The sequence below is a fragment of the Odocoileus virginianus genome, chromosome 28 (genome assembly GCF_023699985.2).
Source record: "Odocoileus virginianus isolate 20LAN1187 ecotype Illinois chromosome 28, Ovbor_1.2, whole genome shotgun sequence".
NCBI classification, from domain to species: domain Eukaryota; kingdom Metazoa; phylum Chordata; class Mammalia; order Artiodactyla; family Cervidae; genus Odocoileus; species Odocoileus virginianus.
In genome coordinates, this window is record NC_069701.1 from 43,191,197 (window position 1) to 43,209,943 (window position 18,747).

General features: G+C 65.1%; 1 long non-coding RNA gene across 1 annotated transcript; it reads left to right on the top strand.

The window, feature by feature from the left end:
* The first annotated feature begins 16,999 nt into the window (after positions 1-16,999).
* Positions 17,000-18,401, top strand: LOC110130967 (uncharacterized). Its single transcript, XR_002312034.2, has 5 exons — positions 17,000-17,118; positions 17,209-17,331; positions 17,412-17,525; positions 17,612-17,740; positions 17,827-18,401. It is a non-coding gene; the product is annotated as an uncharacterized lncRNA (long non-coding RNA).
* The last annotated feature ends 346 nt before the right edge of the window (positions 18,402-18,747 follow it).

An 18,747-nucleotide genomic window follows, 5' to 3' on the forward strand; every position in this document is an offset into this window, starting at 1 on the left:
CAGGCCCTCGTGCGGCCTGCTCTGCCCAGGGTCCGCCCCGCGTCCCCCCATCTTGGCAGGGGCCCCTCTCACTCGGGGCTCCGTGCCCTCAGCTGACCTTCACGGTCCCTTCCCTGTCTCTCTGTATGAGGCTGAAACCCCTCCACCGTCCGGCTCCTCGTCCGCCCTAGAGAGACGAGCAGGACTCAGGTCTACAGGGCACAGGTCCAGGGCATGTTCTGGGGAGGCTGCCCCTTGCCCGCCTCACTCCCCAGACCACCAGAGCCCAAGGCTTGGTGCTAGGCAGGGAGGGGCCCACTGGGTTCCCAGCCGGCAGAGCAGGGCTGGTCAGCTGCGGGCAGAGGAGACCCTGGAAATGTGTCTGCACCAGGACAGAGGGCCCAGACTTGCAGGCCAGGGGAGCAGGGCCAGGCTGAAGGGGCTCGGGCGGCCCCGGCCACGGGCAGTGATGGGGACCCAGAGAGGCCGCTCCGCGGCATCTGCTGAAGCTCTGAGCCCCCCGCTGAGTGCGGTCGCGGGGCCGCCAGGCGGCCGGGTGGGAGCAGCCAGAGCCGAGAGGAGCCCTGGCCTCGGGGCGGGCAGCAGAGGACAGGGGCCGCGGCCCCCAGCGTCCCGCACTTGCCGCCCAGAGGGGCTCCGGGGACCGGCGGGACCCACCCCTGGCCGGAGCCTGGCCTCGTGCGCAGCGCTGCTCCCCGGAGCCACAAGTGAGGTGAGGGGGCCCCTCGCAGTCTCACCTCTTCCCAGCTGCAGGCCTCGGCTTGGTCCCGTCCGTGACTGGGCCCCAGCCTGCCTCCACTACGGGCTCCACGCTCCGGCTGGACCTCTGAGATCCCCGCGAGCTCCTCTCACTGAAGCAGCCTGCGGGCGTGGGGCGCCTACCACGCTGGCCCTGGGGCTGGAGGGCAGAGGCCACTAGGGCTCCCTCTGGGAAGATCCCACGAGGCGGCCGGCCCACAGGCCGAGGAAGACGGGACTGGTGGAATGCGGGGGGGCCCTGGGTAGGTGTATCTGGGGGCACCGAGTGAGGAAGGTAGGCGGTCAAGCTCCAGGCCGTCTGGGCAAGCTGGCCCCTGGAAGGCTGTGCTTGCGAGGCCCGTTTCTGGGGACCTGGGGGCTGCAGCAAGGGCACCGCGTCCTCCTCCCGGGGGCTCATCCACGCTCAACCCAGCAGACTGTGACAGTGGGCTTGCACGGTTAAGACATCAAAGTTCTCCCGAGTTCAAAGATGTCAGAGGGCAGAGGTCAAGGGCCCCGAGTGCCCTGTCTGTAACCTCAGCCCCGGTAGGGGACGTGGAGGCCCCCTCCCAGTGGGGGAGTTGCAGGGTCCCCCTGCGGCCTGGCCAGCCCCTGCCCTGTTCTTGCAAAAGCAAAAGAAAACATTGAGGCCTCCCTGAGCAACCCCCCACCTCAAATAACCCGGGCCCCGCACAGCGGGCCGGCCGGAGGGGTTGTTTGCAACCCCAGGCACACGGCAGAGCAAAGTAAATTCCTTGCTTTATGATGAGAAGGAGGGGAGGGGGCCCAGGGAGACGGACGTGGGGAGACAGTGTTTGCTTGGTTTCCCTTCTCGGTTTTCAGGCCCAGGTGGTCTGGGTGCCAGACCCCTGCCCAGCCCTGCCCAGATGCCAACCCCTGGGCCCTGGGCCCTGGCAGGGCAGAAGGGAGAGGGTGGGGGCAGGTGGCAGAGGGCTGAGGGGTAGAAGTGAAGCTGGCTGTCGGCCCAGCCACCCACCTAAAGCCCCCAGAGGAGGAAGGCCCTGAGGAGAGCCAGGGCCGGGCTGGGCGTCAGGGGAGCAGGACCACAAGCCGCCGCACTGCAAAGGGCATGTGGAGATGGGGCTGGGCCAGAGAGCAGGGGCAGCCGCACAGCCAAGGGCCGGGACTGGGCTGAATGGCAGGACGGGGTCTTACGGGCAGAGCCGCGCTGCCCGGCACCCGGCCCTGAAGGTGGAGCTGGAGGGACGGCCACTCTCTCCTCCCAGGGGCCCAGGCCCTGGCCAGGCTCATCCAGGGGTTCCAGGCCTGAGGGCCTCTTTTCTTGGTATAGTCAGGGCCTGATGGGTGGGCAGCTGCAGAAGGAAATGGCAACCCTCCCCAGTATTCTTGCCTGGGAAGGAGCCTGGAGGGCTACATGCAGTCCATGGGTCACAGAAAGGTCAGAAGTGCCTTAGCAACTGAGCGTGCATGCTCAGGTGGGCAGTGGGCCCTCTCTGGGGGCCCTCCCTGGGTATCTCACACCAGGGGACATCGCTGAGCTCTGCGGAACATGAGAGGACCTGAGCGAGGGCAGAAGATCCCTCCCCACCTCACCTCGGACGGCCCTTGAGGATGGGGTCCATGCACGAGCCCTATCCTGAGCCCTAGGCCCCAGGAGGACGTGTCCAACGCAGGCACCCTGAGCACCACCCGTGCAGAGCCAGCCCAGCTGCTCTCACTGGCCTCGCGCGCAGCCAGCTCAGCCCAGGCCGACAGGGCCCGAGTCCCAGGGCCCCAGCAGGAGCCCCAAGGAGGACCCAGTGCCTGGGAGGGGAGGACTTGGCTGCCCTGTGATGGCCAGCAGCGCTGTGTCCAGGGAGACGTCCCAGACGGCACTGAGCCTCACATCTAGGGGGAAACTGTCCAAGCTGCCTGCGCCCCAGGGCAAAGTCCTGGGGGGACAAGCACGAGTCCAGCCCAGCAGCTCCAAGCCAGGAGGGGGCTCCGGCGGGATTGCTCAGAGAGGCGGTGGGCGGCCCCCGCCCATGCCTGGGTGGCTGCTGGGGGGCAGCAGTGGGTGGACTTTGAAGACCCTCAAAGGCCCTCCTGCAGGAGTGGATTCTGGGGGCAGTTCTCCAGAGGAGGGTGCCCGGCTGGAAGGTTGGGCTTTTGGGGACCATGAAGACACATGACGGAAGCAGACCCCGGCCCGTGTATCGCGAGTCTTCTTCGAGAAGGGACATGCACACCCCCTACCTCACACGCGACAGGCAGCCACTGTCCACTCCCATCCGGTCTGAGGAGGTGCCGGCCCTCCTGCCCAGGGGACAAGATAGGATCCTGAGCTCTGCCCCCCTGACCCTGGGGGGCCGGGCCCTGCCCCTCAGTGAAGCCGGGGGAGCATCCCACCCGCCCGGGCTGGCTCTGCTCCCCCACCAGCCCTAGGCCTCGGGGTCCTCATCTGAATGCCAGGGGGATTGACCCTGCAGGGGTCCCTGTCCAGACCTGGAAACGCCATCACAAGGTGTCCAGGGGAGGGGCCTCGAAGCGTCATCGCCGGGGCGGGGTGAGACCGGAGAGCAGGCCAGCGGGCACTGTGCTGGGGGTCCACTGGGGCATCAGAGCACAGAGAGGTTCTGGGGGCCAAGGGTGCTCTTGGCCCCCCCAGAGCAGGCTCACCAAGCCCTCTGAGGATGGGTGGGCCTGTGACAGGCCTGCAAAGGGGGACTTTCCCACCTGCCGACCAGCAGGGCAGCTGAGAGGTGACGGGGGGGGCTCGAGGCAGGGCAGGAAGTTCGCTGTGCAGGTCTGCGTGGCTGTGCCTACAAAGGCCCACAGGCCCACGCCACCTGCAGGCTTCTGTTTCCTCCCAGTCCTGGAGGCTGGAACCCCAGACCCAGGCGTGGGCAGGGCAGGTCCTCCTGAGGCCTCTCTCCTGGGCGTGTGGATGGCCGTCATCTCTCAGGGTCGTCCCTCTGTGCGTGCCTGTGTGTGGACCTCCTCTTCTCGTGAGGACCCCCGTCCTGGGGGATTAGCCCACCTTAGGGCCCTCACTCGAATGGGTTCTGTCTGTCAAGACCCCCGTCTCCAATCACAGGCTCAGTCTGAGGCCCTGGAGGTCAGGACTCCAACATGGGAATTGGGGGGGGTGGACACAGGTCAGCCCATGACAGTCCCCACTGCAACACCCATCAGCAGAGAAGACGGCGAGGCCGCTGCTGGGGCCCGGGGAGGGGAGAGGGCGTCGCGTCCGTGCAGGCTGGGGAGGAGGGGAGGCTGGGAGCCGAGAGGAGAGCAGGGCTGCGGGTCCAGGAGCGGGGCCTGGGGAGGGGCTCCTAAGAGCCAAGCCCTGGGAGCCGAGCTGGGGCCAGGTGTGAGGCCACGGGGAGGGGAGGGCAGCCTGCTGAGCCTCAAGGCCCAGGGACGGGGAGAAGCCGCGGGCGCGGGGACGGCAGGGCGGGCAGGTGGGCCCAGCTGGGGGCTGGAGGCGCGCTGTGGGAGCCCGCTGAGTGCCAGGGGCCCTGGGCGGAGGCAGAGGGGCCGCCCCAGGACTCAGACCCCCCTCACACGAGCCCCGGAGCCCATGCCGGCAGGTGGGGACCAGCCTGGGGACGGGGTGGGGGGCCCCATGTGCGCCCAGCTGGCCTCTCCCCTCGGCGGCCCCCAGGCCCCCCCGAGGGCCCGTGTGGGCTTGGACGAAGGAAGCGGCTCGCGAGGACCTTTCCTCCACAAGGCTCATCAGCAGAGCCCAGATGGAAAAACCCGCCTCCGTGGAGCGCCTCGCAGTTGGGAATGATTTCTTTCTGGAAATATGTGGCCTGAGGGGTGAGGCAGAGGACAGCCCGGGATGCTCCTAACAGAGAGGGGGGTCTCCACTGGCTGATAGCCCCTCCTTCCCAGGACCCTCGTCTCCTCACGGACCCCCTCTACCCTCCACCCCACCACCGGCTGCCCTAACTCTCTGTGCCGTGGGGCAGACAGTCTGAGCCCAGGTCCCAGGAGGGCTTGCTGTACCCAACCAGCAGAGCCACGGGGCCGGGCAGCCTCCACGCGTGCCCCCCACAGTCGCCTCTGCCGCCCCAATCTCCCACCCCCCTGCTCCCCCAGGAGCAGTGGGTCCTGCTCCCAAGGCAGGCCTGTCCCCGCCAGGCGGGGCCTCTGCTCCAGGAGTCTGTGGGGCCCAGGCCCCCGCAGCCTTGTGGCTCCACACACCCAGGACGCTGGAGACTCCCCCTGCCTGCTGGGACAGAGGAGGAGAGGCTGAGGGTCCCTCTGCAGACCCGGACGGAAGCGCACTGCCCCTGCCACCCACACGTCCTGCCCTTCTCCCTGCGGGGCACCCATCTTGTGTGGAGCTGGGGCCCCTTCTGCCTGCACACCCCGGCCCTCTGCTCCCTGCCCAGGCCTCCCACCATCAGCCGCCTGGCCTTGGCAGGCAGGCCGGGACCCCGCCTTCATCCAGGACCGTGACCATGCCCAGTCGGCTGCTCCGGGGCTCCCAGACTGGCCGCTCTGCTGACGGGGGGCAGGGGGTCTCCTTCCTGGAGTCTGTCCTCAGGGAGCTCACAGCCCATGCGGGAAAAAAGACTCAGATGGGGTCATTAAAGTGCCAAGCACAGCCCCCACCCCCCAGCTGTGAGAAGGGCAGGAGACGCAGGCCTGCAGGAGGCCACCGGGACAGGCCCAAAGCCTCCCCGAATCTGGGCCTGCGTGTCACGCACTTGGGGCAGAGAGGGGTCTCAGATGCATGAGGACCAGAGCTGGCAGGCCCTGGCGTTAAGTGTGGGAAGGGAGACAGGGCAAGAAGCCCTACTCCTGGGCCAGCCCCAAGGGCAGGGAGGACAGAGGGGAAGTTTGGCCTCGAGGCGGCCGTGAGCCGGCCTGGCCTCCCAGCCCCCGGCCCCCGACGTGTAGCCTCAGTCTTCAGGAATGTCCTGTCCTTGGCGGGAGCTGCCAAGGAAAATGGACGGGGCCCAGGGGCGGGGGCCCAGGCAGGTGGCTGGCGGCTCTGACACTTTCCTGGCCCAGGCCCCGAGTCCCCTGTGGACACTGCTCTAAGGCCGTGGGGCGCTCCTGCATCTGGGGGTGTGGGAGCGTGGCCAGGCCTCCGGCCATCTGCTGAGGCTCCCCCTTGGAGGGCCGTGCTGAGATGTCTAAAATATTTGTTTTGTAAAGGATTAACTTCCAGATGATTCTAGAAGGAGCTGGGAACAATGGCCCTGGCTACAGCAGGAAGGCCCTTAATCCCCGCTTGGAATCTAGACCAGGGCAGCACCTCCGTACCTTGAAAAGGCGAAGCCACCTTCTTTTCCTCTCTTGCAGCATCAGCTCAACCACTTGGGCACTCGTTCACTCATCCACCCAACAAACACCTCTGCTGAGACACAGACCTGAAGGAAGGGGCTCGGGGCACCGCCTGGCCAAGCCCCCCTCCTCGGCCAGGAGCGAGCAGGGGCTCAGGGCACCGCCTGGCCAAGCCCCCCTCCTCGGCCAGGAGCAAGCAGGGGCTCAGGGCACCGCCTGGCCAAGCCCCCCTCCTCGGCCAGGAGCGAGCAGGGGCTCAGGGCACCGCCTGGCCAAGCCCCCCTCCTCGGCCAGGAGCGAGCAGGGGCTCAGGGCACCGCCTGGCCAAGCCCCCCTCCTCGGCCAGGAGCGAGCAGGGGCTCGGGGCACCGCCTGGCCAAGCCCCCCTCCTCGGCCAGGAGCGAGCAGGACAGCTGCTTCGCCCACTCCGCAGCCTCTCTCACACGCCCCTGCATCCTGGCCCCCGTCCCCACGGGAGCGTCAGCCCCCCTCCGCCCACTCCCTTCCCATCGCCCTTGGGGGCTTCCCCTGGGAGAGGGGAGAGGCTGGACGCCTCTCCTCCATGAGGCTGCTGTGTGCAGAGGTCTCCAGTCCCTGGTGTCTGGTCCGCGGGGTCCACGGGCACTTGTCAAGAGGCAGGGTCACCGGGGGTTGGAGGACGGGGGTCGGGGAGAAGAAGACCTCCCTGGACCAGCCCGGCGGGGGCCAGTCTGCGAGGGAGCGGGGAGAGGCCCAGAGGACAGGCTGTCTCTGCAGGCAGGTCGGGGGTGGCAGTCAGGGTCCCGGCACCAGTCAGCAGAGAAGACCATCTCATGCGGCCAGCAGCGTGGTCCTCGGCTCTGCGTCCCCTGAGGACACACTGTCTGGTCTAAGCGCCACGCTGTGGACTCAGGATGGAGTGAGCGTTCTACCATGGATGCAGATCAGACGACAGTGGCGCTTTTTAGGGAGCTGACTTTGGCGGTGGCGGAGGCCTGGGTGGTCCAGGAGGCGCTGGTGCCCCTGCTCTGGGCTGGGGCCTGAGGCCGGCAGGGCAGGCACTTGAGAAGATGAACAGGGAGTGGGAGGGGGCCAGGGTGGATTCTGCCCACTGGGTCTTGCATGGTTACCCACCTTTGCTTCACGGGACCTGGACTTCTGGGCCATAGGAATTAAGGGAGGGCGGGCATGAGGCCTGAGCTAGGCCATGGGGTCCATCTCCGGGACCTCTGCTGGGGCCACTGAGAAACAAGCCTTCTTTGCACTGAAGCCTATCCATCTGCTGGGGTGGTGGTAATAGAACAAGATAAAAGAAAACTCAAGAAGAGAGTCTTCCATGTTTAAGCTTGCAAAGGAGGAACAGAGCCCTTCTATGACTGTTCAGCTTCCAGCTGCTGCTGCTGCTAAGTCCCTTCAGTTGTGTCTGACTCTGTGCGACCCCAGAAGTTCACCAAAATTTCTAGTTTCATCATCCTACCAGCATGTGGGGACTCCTACCTCAGATAAGAGAATGCTCATGTTCTGTGTCTACTAAAGGCCCCCGTCTCTTTACAGATGTGAAGATGGTCATTTGTTTTGTGACCTTGGTTCTTTGATGGGTTCACAAAAATCTGTCTGTCCAGCTTTCTTCTTGTGGTCAGGATGGGACTTAGGTGGTTCAAGCTCTTAGGTTTAAGCGCAGCTTAAATTTCATCCCCCACCCCCAGTCCTGGAGGCAGGAAGTCTGAGGTCAAGGAGTTCCAAGGCCGCAACCTCCCCCCTGAAGTCTTAGGGGAGGGTCCTTCCTGCCCCTTCCAGCGCTGGGGGACCCAGGCACCCCTGGGCTTGTGGTTGCATCACCCCGGTCTCCCTCCATCCTCAGCTGGCCCCCTCTGCGCGCTTGCTCTCTTCTGTCATTTCTAAGCACACTCGCCATTGCATTTAGGGCCACCTGGGCCGCCTGGGTAACCCAGGTGACCACTGAGATCCTTCATCACAGCTGTGAAGATTCTCCTCCCAGTAAGGCCACACTCACAATTTCGGGGATTTGTTGTTCACTCACTCAGTCGTGTCCAACTCTGCGACCCCATGGATCACAGCACACCAGGCCTCCCTGTCCATCATTATCTCCTGGAGCTTGTTCAAACTCGTGTCCATTGAGTGGGAGATGCCATCCCACCATCTCATCCTCTGTCATCCCCTTCTTCTCCTGCCCTCAATCTTTCCCGGCATCAGGGTCTTTTCCAGTGAGTCAGTTTGGGGATGAGGACGTGGACGTGTCCTCTGAGGGCCTCTTCGGCTCACTAGAGATGCTGTGCTGCAGTGGACACTGGCCTGGGGATGGACGGCCTCTGAAAGCAAGAAAAAATGGGTATCAGGGCGGGGAGCTGCAAAGGGCTTGTGGGGGCCCAGCTCTGGGATCTGGCTGAAGCCAGTCTGACTTGAGAGCCTGCCTCTTGCAGCCGAGTCTGACGGGTCTCTGTGTGGGTCACAGAGGGAGGGAGAAAAGGATGGGGTGGGGGTCAGCTGCCTAGGAAGGGGCCCTGGAGGGCCTGCCCAATGCCTGACCAGGCCACTCTGCCCGTGGGACCAACAGCCATCGGGAAAACTGGCCCACCCTCATTCAGGCAGCAGAGATGCCCTCCAAGGGTCAGAACAAATGGCCTTTCTTTCTGACCATTGGCCGAGCCCCACTTCCAGGAGAGGGTGGGCTGGGAGTCGTGCAGTGAGGAGGCAGGGAAGAGGCTACCACTGGGTCCAATGGGCACCAAGGACCAGGCCTGTCTGGGAGGCAGCTGAGAAAGAGGAGAGAAGGTTCTGAGCAGGAGTAGGAGGCAGGAGCCAGGGCTCATGGAGGTGTTAGAACAGCCCCATGACTGTACCTGGACACGGCGGCCAGGCGGCCATGAAGACAGGTGAGTGAGGTGCGGGTCTGTGCTGGCTGGGTTTATGGTGAGGCAGCAGCTCCAGGCCCAGACAGTGGCCGACGGTCAGCTGGACCGGACACCACACAGGAGACAGAGCCCTGCGTCCTGAGGAGCCTGCGGGCCAGGCTGGGGGAGCATGTGCCCCTGGTCGGCTGGCTCAGCTCCCTGAGGCTGCATCGCCTGCTCTCTCCTGCCTTCTGCGTGCCCAGCCCCGGGGTGGCATCCCCTCGGGCCCCTGGGGAGGAAGGTGCATGGGCTGGTACCACCACACAGTGACAGGCTCGAAGGCCAGTGCTGCGTAGGAGCTGGCCGAGGAAGCGGGCCGGGCCTCCCCAGGGCGACCTGAGAGCTGAGTGGGAAGGAGCTGGGGGGTTACATCCGGGTTAAAGGGCGCGGTCACAGCCTGGAGGCCAGGGAGGCCGAAACGGCCGAGGGCGGGTCCCAGAAGCCTCGGCAGCCACAGAGAGAAGCAAGCAAGGGGTCCCTGATACACGCGGGAGGTCAGTGCCAGCGGCGGCCGGTACCCAGAGAGGAGGTTGGTGCCCCGTGGAGGTGTCGCTGAGTCCCGCCAACGGGATGCGGGTGTAGGTGGCTCGGCCCGTGGAGGTGAGGTGACTGCCTCCTCGATGACCGGATCTGGAAGATGAGGGGGCAAGGGAGAGAGTGATGAGGATGGGACCACTTCCATGAAGGAAAGACTGAGAGAGGCAGGGTGGAGAAAAGAGCAGCTGTGACTGGGGCTGGTGGGCTGGAGGCACACGCGGGGCGCCAGGCGACACACCCGGGCCTAGTGAGCCCTGAGGCTTGAGCATCCAGGAGCCCGAGGGCCTGGGAGGCCGGGTGCAGGCAGTCGGCAGGGCTGTGCGTGAGCTGCGGGGTGTGAGGGGTGAGGGCGGCCCAGGGCCTGCGCTGTTCGTGGCCCCGGGGCCTATGCCATCCACTGTCCACTCGGCTGTGCCCCAGCCCGAGGGCCCAGCTGACCCTCCGCCCTGAACCCTCCGCCACGCCCGCCCCCTCCCCATTCTCCTGCTCTCCGCCCCTCCGGACGCAGGGACGCGCCTTTGTTCTGATGGGCGGAGCCCCCGGCCCCCGCCGCAGGGAGTCACTCTCAGATCTTCAGGGAAGCCCGCCGGGCACCAGCAACAGAGGTGGCCCTTGTGCTCCCGCCTGACGCCCCGGGGCTGAGAGGGGGCCCCTCTCTGACGCCCCCTCCGGGCACTCAGGTGGCAAGCCCCTCTCCACCCACCCCCAAGCCCGCAGGCGACTGGAGGGGGACGACCCTGCAAGACGCCAGTCAGCACTTTCCTCCAGCTTCTCAGCGTCGGCAGCGCCTTCCGTGTTGCCTGCCCCGGAAGTAGTACTGAGCACTCGGGCAGTACTGAGCACTCGGGTGGATACGCACGCCTACCTGGCGGCTGAAAGGGGCACGCTGGGTACCTAGGACACGGCACGGTGGCTGCAGTCTAGGCACCAGTTATGTTTCCGCTGTCTTGGCCGCTAGACTGCGGCAGCTTGGGGCCCGGGGGCCAGCTGGGAGCCCCTGGCCCACACTCGGGTGAGGGGCAGAGGGTGGAGCTGCCTCCGCTCTGGCACGCTCTGAGTGCTACTCCGGGGCACACGGCAGTGATGGAGACACGTATGGCGGGACATGGGTCCAGCCTGGGGCTGGAGACGCTGGCAGCACAGTCGTGAGACTGCCAGGGAGAGAAGGTCTGTCCACGATGGCCCACCGCCATGGACTGGCCGCGCCCGAGGCCGCGTCTGCTGGTGACCCTCAATCTCCTCCTGGTGCCACCCCACGCGCCAAGAGCAGCACCCACTGTTGTCACACCAAGACAAGCCTAACACCAGAGGCCCTGGAGCCTGGCAGCCTCTCCACTGGGGAGCACACTCCAGCCTTTGAGATTGGATGCTAAACGCTCCCCTCTCCTCCAAGTCCTTCCACAGAGATGCAAATAACCCATTAGGATGCAAACAGGCGGAGGTTGCCAGCTCTCTTGGCAAATACCTCCCATTCTCCCCCAAGGGCATCAGTGAGCAGAAAGGCGGCTACCCATCCCAGAAAAGTGCGCATCTAAACCAGAAGGAGCTCCGGATGGGCCCTGGCTCGGTGACTGGAGAGTGGGCAGAAGGGCCCACGGGAGTGCCCCAGGTCCTCCCAGGAACCCAATGATACAGCGAGCCTGACCGCAGGGGACAGCGGGGCTGGGGCGCCCCGGGTCCTCCCAGGAACCCAATGATACAGCGAGCCTGATCGCAGGGGACAGCGGGCCTGGGGCGCCCCGGGTCCTCCCAGGAACCCACAAGATACAGCGAGCCTGACCGCAGGGGACAGCGGGCCTGGGGTGCCCCCGGGTCCTCCCAGGAACCCACATGATACAGCGAGCCTGACCGCAGGGGACAGCGGGCCTGGGGCGCCCCCACCTGCACCCGCAGGACAGTGACAGCAGGTGCACGGGGTCAGACAGGGAGGCCCTGCCCCGTGGCGGATGTGACCGGGAGCCCAGGGGAGGACTGTCCAGGGACAGGACACGGAGTCCAGAGGAAAACCCTTCCCACATGGCCTTCAGCAGCCCAGGGCTTCTGGGGCCTGCCTTGTCCAGCGCAAAGAGCATTTCAGGGTCTTCTCCCTTGGTCTTGGGCTGACCTCCCAGCCCCATTTCCTCTGTGAGAATTTCTGAGACGTTGTGGGTGTGGAGACAGACGCAGCCGCGAGGCGGCGGTGCAGGCTCACACATCACCACCCAAGGTGGCCGCGGTGGGGTCTGCCCACTGTGGGATCCACCTGCGTGGCATCCCGGGTCTGCCGAGGCCGGATACCGCAATGGTCCACGAGGGTCATCAGGGAGATGGGATGCCCATCCGAGCTACCCCGTGTCACCCCAAGTCAGCCCGGGCTTCACTGTTGAAGGTGGGAGAGGAGAAGGAGCACTCGGAGACAATGAGGGGTCCCTATGCCTGGGGCGACGCGGAGCTGACTTCAGAGACTTTCTATGGTACCTTCGGCAGCCCAGGGTGCTGGGCGCCGCCTTGTCGAGGGTAGGAGGATTTCACAGCTCTTCTCTCTTTGTCTTGAGCTGACCTGGCTGAACTGTCACAGCCCTTTAACAGAAACCAGCGGCTGTGAGTGTGGGGACAGAAGCGGCCGCGAGGCGGCAGTGCAGGCTCACACATCAGCGACCGGGGTTCGCCCACGCGGCATCCCGGGTCCAGACGCGCAGCTATAAACTGCGGTGGGCCCGGGGGTCACAAGGGAGACAGGGCGCTCGTCTGAGCCTCCCAAGGTGCCAGGTCAGGCCACACTGCAGGTTCAGCCACACACACACACATGCACACCCGCCTCCCCGCCAAAGTCCCAAGGCGTGGGACCTATGTCATGTCTTCTCGGCAGGAGGATGGCAGTCTGTGCCACAAAAACCTGGACTTGTGCTTCCAGTCCAGCCTACTGCCTCCCCAGACAGTCCCCCCAAATTCTGGGTCTTTTATTGAGCCGCATCCACCTTCCAGAGCAACAGGAGACCCTAACAGCCGGTCATTAGCATCTCCATGCCGTTCACTGAAATGCTAAAGGTCTGGGCGTGTGCTGCCTCTGGGCTCAGCCGCGGCGGGTCTGCGGTTCTCCAGAGTACCCCATCAATGTGGGTTGTAATAGGCACCCTAGTGTCCTGGGGTCCTTAACTGGTGGGGATTTGGGCTGGGCAAGCATTCTCAGAAGCTGGTCATTTCTCCACACCATACTCTGGGACCCACACGAGACCTTGGAGGTGCATTTCCCAACTGACAGGGCCCCCTGGGTCTGCTCTGGAGCCTATGCGCTATTGAGTGTGGACCCCACTGCACCCTAGAGTCATGGCCCCAAGTCACCAAGGCGGGAGACAAGTGGGGATGGGGGAATAAAGGGCCTTATATCCAGGGGTGACAGGGACCTGATGGGGATCCTGGGTGGGGAACTGCACTAGTTCCAGAGAGACCCTTCCTGCACCAGACCCCTGGTGACACAATGCGCAGGGCAGAGGATCCCAGGGTCTTTGTTGCTGTATCAGGGGCCACCTCCCTAGCTGGTCGCACCCCAAATAGGGCTGAGTGGTTGTGGGTGTGGAGACAGAAGCGGCCGCGAGGCGGCAGTGCAGGCTCACACATCACTGCCCAAGGTGGCCGCGGTGGGGTCTGCCCACCACGGGATCTGCCCGCGTGGCATCCCGGGTCCACCCAGGCTAGATACCGCAATGGTCCACAAGGGTCATCAAGGAGATGGGACACCTGTCCGAGCTACCCCGTGTTACTCCAAGTCAGCCTGGGCTGCACTGTTGAAGTTGGGAAAGGAGACAGAGCACTTGGGGACAATGAGGGATCCCTATACCTGGGGCGACGCGGAGCTGAGTTCAGAGAGAGACTCTTTCTATGGGACCTTCGGCAGCCCAGGGTGCTGGGCACTGCCTTGGCAAGGGCAGGAGGATTTCGGGGGTCTTCTCTCTTCGTCTTGGGCCAACCCGATAGACCCATCACAGTCCTTGAACAGAGCCCAGGGTTGCGGATGTGGGGATAGAATTGGCCGCGAGGCGGCAGTGCGGGCTCACACATCAGCAGTGGGGGTTCGCCCACGCGGCGGCCCGGGTCCGTGCACGCCCGGCCAGAGACTTTGATGGTCTGCACATGTCATATCACGGCGACCCATGAGGGTCATAGAGGGAATGGGCACTCATCTGAGCCACCTAAGGTGCCAGGTTGGGCCACACTTCAGCTTCAGCCACAGGTCCCTCCCTCCACCCCAACTGAAGTCTTATGGTGTGGGACTGAAGTGACATTTCCCTGGCATGAGAAGGGCAGCCTGTGCCACTAAAACCTGGACTTGGTGCTTCTAGTCCAGTGTACTGCCTGCCCCCGTCCCAGCCCCCACCCCAGAGAGACCTCCCAAACTCTGGATCTGTTATTGAGCTGCATCTGCCTTCAAGGGGAGCCTCCACCCCTAACAGTCGGTTATTAGCATCTCCATGCAGCTCGGCTGTTTGAAATGCTAAAGGTCTGGGCGTGCCGCTGCCGCTGGGTTCAGCCGCGGCTGGTCTGCTGGTTGCCGGAGCACTGCCACCAAAGTGGGTTGCAGCAGGCACTCCAGTGCCCTGGGGTCATTAACCGGTGGGGATCTGGGCTGGGCAGGCGTGCTCAGTGGCTGGTCATTTCTCCACGCCACGCTCTGGGACCCTCACAGTCTCGTGGTCATGCGTTTCCCGACCGATGGAAGCCCCCTGAGTCTGCCCTGGAGCCTGTGTGCTGTTGGAAGTGGGCCCCACAGCACCCTAGAGACATGGCCTCCTGTGACCAAGGTGGGGGACAAGTGGGGATAGGGGAGTAAAAGCTCTTGTGCTGGGGGTGACAGGGATCTGATGGGGAGCCTGGGTGAGGCACAGCCCTAGCTCGAGGGACCCCTCCTGCACCAGACCCTGCTGGCACAGGCCCCGGGCACTGCCTGTCCAAGGCAGAGGATCCCGGGGTCCTCCCTGCTGCATCAAGGGCCACCTCCCTGGCTGGTCGCCCCCCAAACAGGGCTGAGTGTCTGTAGGTGTGGAGACAGTCGCGGCCGCGAGGCGGCAGTGCAGGGACGAATGCCACCGCCCGCGGCCGCTGCGCCCGAGGGCTGTTTACGGCTAAATGTGGGAGTCTGCCCACGGCAGAGTCTGGGGTTTTCCCACATAAATCTGACGGCTCACCCGTGGCCAAGGCTGGGGTTTTTCCACAGAGATCTGGGGGTTCACCCATGGTCAAGGCTAGAGTTTTCCCATGTAAATCTGGGGGTTCACCCACGGCCATGGTTGGAGTTTTCCCACACAAATCTGGGGGTCCACCCACGGTCAAAGATGGAACTTTTCCATGTAGCTCTGTGGGCTCACCCAAAGTGAAGGATAGAGTTTTCCCATGTAAATCTGGGGGTTCACCCATAGCAAAGGCTGGCCATCAGGCATGTCCAGGAGAGCAGGGTCATCTCAAGACCCTAACTGAGGTGCACTCAGACCTGGAGAGCTCTGGGTCCCTTGCTGGGGCTCCCCCCCACCTCATGGCCCCATCACGGTAGACTTGGTGGCCAAACCCTCCAGACTGCTGGTTCCCAAAGACCCCCATGAGGCCTAGGTGGTAGCCCCAGGAATGGGGTGGCTGGGGGGCTCAAGGCTCTGGTCTTTGTCTGGACTCTGGATGTGAACCGCGGCTGCAGCGGCCAGGGAAGCTGTCAGGCTCACCGCCCCGGCGCGCCTACGAGCTCAGCGGACAGCGGCACGCCTGGCCCCGACGTGGGACTGACCGTAGGGGCGACGGGACAGGCTCCCCGGCCACGCTGAAGACCCTGCCTCACTCAGGGCGCTGTGCTCACAGCAGGCTCCTTTGGCCAGATGGCCCTCAGGCGGGAGAGTCAGCCCCCGCCGGCCCGCGAGACCCAGAGAACTTCCCTTGGCCGCCCTGAGCCCCGAGCCCCGAGCCCCACACCCCGCACCCTGCACCCCCACACCGCGGGCTCTGGAACCACGGTGTGGTCTCAGCCACAGCGGCAGCAGGAGGCGACTCTGAAGTCCCACGGGGCATCTGGCGGCTCCCGCCCAGACCTCTGTCCGGGGGCAGCCGCCTGCAGGGACACGGTGTAGGGGGGGGGGCGCTCGGGAACAATGCCAGAGCCTCCCCACCGGATGCCAAAGGAGGGGTGCGGGGATGGCCCTCTTTGGAGAATTCCAGGGCGGGCGAGGTACGTGCGCTGGACCGTCCCGGGTGGGGGCGGGCCTCGCGGGGGCCCCAACACGGTCCCCGTGCTGATTGGCTGGCCGGGCGGGGGCGGGGATGCTGGGCGGGGCCGCCTCCAGTTAGAAAAAGCCCGGGCTAGGGCCCGAGGAGCAGGGTGTGGGAGGGGGGTGGTGGGAGGGATGGGGGGGTACGGGGGAAACTGGGGAAGCGGGGGAGCGGAGGGGTAACCGGGGGAATATGGGGAAGTGGGGTGCAGGGAAGTTTGCGTGGGGTGGGCCAAGGATCACCTTGGACATCTGGAGCCTGGCAGGAGCGGACTCGTGAAGGGGCTGGCTTGGGGAAGGCCGCGGGGTGCCCGGGAGCCTTTTGGGGATCATTTTTTGCTCCCGGGCGCCCCGCAGGCCGGGCAACATCTGCGTGGGAGGGTGAAAGACCCAAGCTAGCAGCGTGGAGGAGAAGAGGGGGGAGCCAGGCATTCATCCCGGTCAATTTTGGTTTCAGGTCGTGGCGGCTGGTGGACAGGGGAGTTGGAGAGAGGCTCGCCCCGGAGCCGGGGCCGTGGAGGTGTCGCTGGCAGTCGTGGGCAGGTGAAGACAGCGCTCTGCCGGCCAGGTGAGTCCTCTTCTCCTCCCTGGGTCTTGCTCTCCTGGCCTCCTGCAGAAGGAGGTTTTGGAGAGCGAGGGCCAGAGAGGCGGAGAGGCTGGCCTCCCGGCAGAGTGGCAAGACGCAGGCTGGTCAGGACAGCACAGGTGATACCGTCTCAGGGGGAGCTGAGACAGAGCGGGCTGGGGGGCCGCAGGCTGCCCCAGGTGGCAAGGGCATTTCCAGAGAGTCAGGCGGGAGCTCAGGAGGCAGGGCTGCCAGCACGTGTAGGGGGCACCCAGGCCCCGGGGCGAGCAGGACAGGGCGGGGACTCAGGACAGAGGGGTTCCCAGCCGCCACTTCACCCACTGCAATTCACTTAGTAGCAGGTTACAGGAGCGGCTTCGGCCAGGCGTCCTCAGGCCTGAGCCGGAGCCTCGAGGGCTGGAGAGAGAGAGAAGGCAGCGCAGTGCGCGGGCAACCGCGGCGGGACATCACCTGGGGGGCGGTGGCCGCAGGGACAGGCCCGGAGAGATATCCGCAGCAGGGAGGCTGCGCGGGCCCAGCCCGCGGATGCTAGCCCCACGCGGCACTGCGGCCCAGGGCCACGCGGGAGGGCCCCAGTGCACTCAGGGACACTGGGGACACTTGACCCGAACCGCAGGCCCTGGGACGGGCATGACAGGCAGGACAGCACCCAGGGGAGCCAAGGACACGGGCGAGACCAGGCTAGGCGGGGCGGGGGGGTGGCGTGAGTGTGCACTCTCGGGGGGAGGGAGGTCGGGGCGCAGGCAGGGGCGAGGGGCCGGAGCCGGGCACCGAGCCGGCGGGAGGGGCACTGGACTTCGAGCTCGTGGCCAAGGCGGGCTTCTGCGGGCGATGACGGAGCGGGATCGGTGCCTCTGAGCTCGGACCAGAGACGATGGTGAGTGTGCAGCCCGCTGCCCTCCTGACGCCCTCGGCTGCCTCTGCCCACCCAGTCAGCGCCCCCCTCTCTCTCTCTCCCTGCCCACAGCCACGTCTTAGTGGGGTGGTCGTGCCTGCCAGTCACGGAGGCCGGGCGGCCAGGACGTGCGCAGAGTGATATGATATGGTCCGGCGTGATGGAGAGAGCAGGCGGGACCGTCCAGCCTACCAGGTGAGTGCAGACGCAGGCTGTGCCCCCCACCCCGGGCCCGCTGACCCGCACTCAGCCTCACAGATGCCTCTCTCCTGTAGAATACTGTCAGCTGACCCCGCGAGGAGTCGGGATATCTCTGTTCTTTTAGTCTCCTGAAGGAGCAAACACAGTACTGCTGCTCTTCAGACTCCCAGAACCCTCAAGATGACAAGGTGAGAGGTCCCTGCCACATGCGGGGCGGCGGTGGGAGGCAGCACGCGCCCCAGAGGCGGGCACTCACACTCTCTTATCCCCACAGAAATGGTGCTACCCAGCTCATGCCTGGGACTTGGAACACGGACTTCTTCAAGTCTTTCTAGCTCTGACTCGAGAATATGCTGCATTTTGGAACCACTATACACCTTAACTCAGGAATCAGCTCTGGAAGGTACTTCCCTCTCGAAGCCCCCCCAAGCCCCCGCTGCCCAGCCTGTCCCGCCGGACCCCACCCTCACGCCTTGTCTCTGTCCGCAGGTTGATCTAAAGGAACAGACGACCCACACCACCGGAAGAACAGCCCCCGCGGCGACACCCACCCTGGCCCGGCGACTCCATCTCTGCGGCCAACCCCTGCCACAGCCCCAAGACCACCAACAGCCTCCCTCCCTCCTTTTCCTCCTTTTCTGTCTCTATTTTCTGATCTTCTCTCTGCTGTCCTTTGCTCAGGAGACTCAGAGCGTTCAGAGCCCCGTTCTCCCCGTCCCTCTTGAATTAATTTGCACTAAAAGTCGTTTGCACTGGTTGGGGTTCTGGAGCCAGCCCTGGTCTCTGAGCGTGTGTAAGTGCGTGTGTGTGCCCACTGCTGAATGTGTAGGCCTCCTCGGCCCGTGCCCCCCACCCAGCACCCCGCCCACCCTTGGGGGTGACTGGGAGGGGGCCCGACTGGGGGGGCCCGAGTGTGAGGGGCCCCACCCTCCCACACCTAGTCTGGAGGCTCCGAACATCAGGAGCACACCAAGCATTTCATTGTGTGTCCATCTCGCTCATGTCCCTCCCTGCCAGGGCCTCCCCAGAAGCCCTGGATTCATCAATAAACTCAGTTACAGGAATTTGTCTCAGGACTCTTGCATTTGAGATGAACGGGGAGGGAGCTGGGGGGGAAATGGGGCCAGGGAACACGAGAAGGCACACGGGCCGCAAGGGGCCAGACACATGGGTGGGGACACACGGGTGGGGACACATGGAGGGGAGGGGGACGGCCTGGAGCAGAAACACGGGGGGGGGGGGCCTGTGGACACAAGCGGTGGGCAATGAAATGAACGGGCTGGTGACACGGCGGGGGGGTCCTGTGGGAGAGGCGGCTGAGGGGGCCGGGACTTCAGGGACCGCGGCAAGCAACACGTGGGGGCTGGGTGAGGGGCAGGAGGACCCAGGGTCCCTGCAGGGGGAACAAAG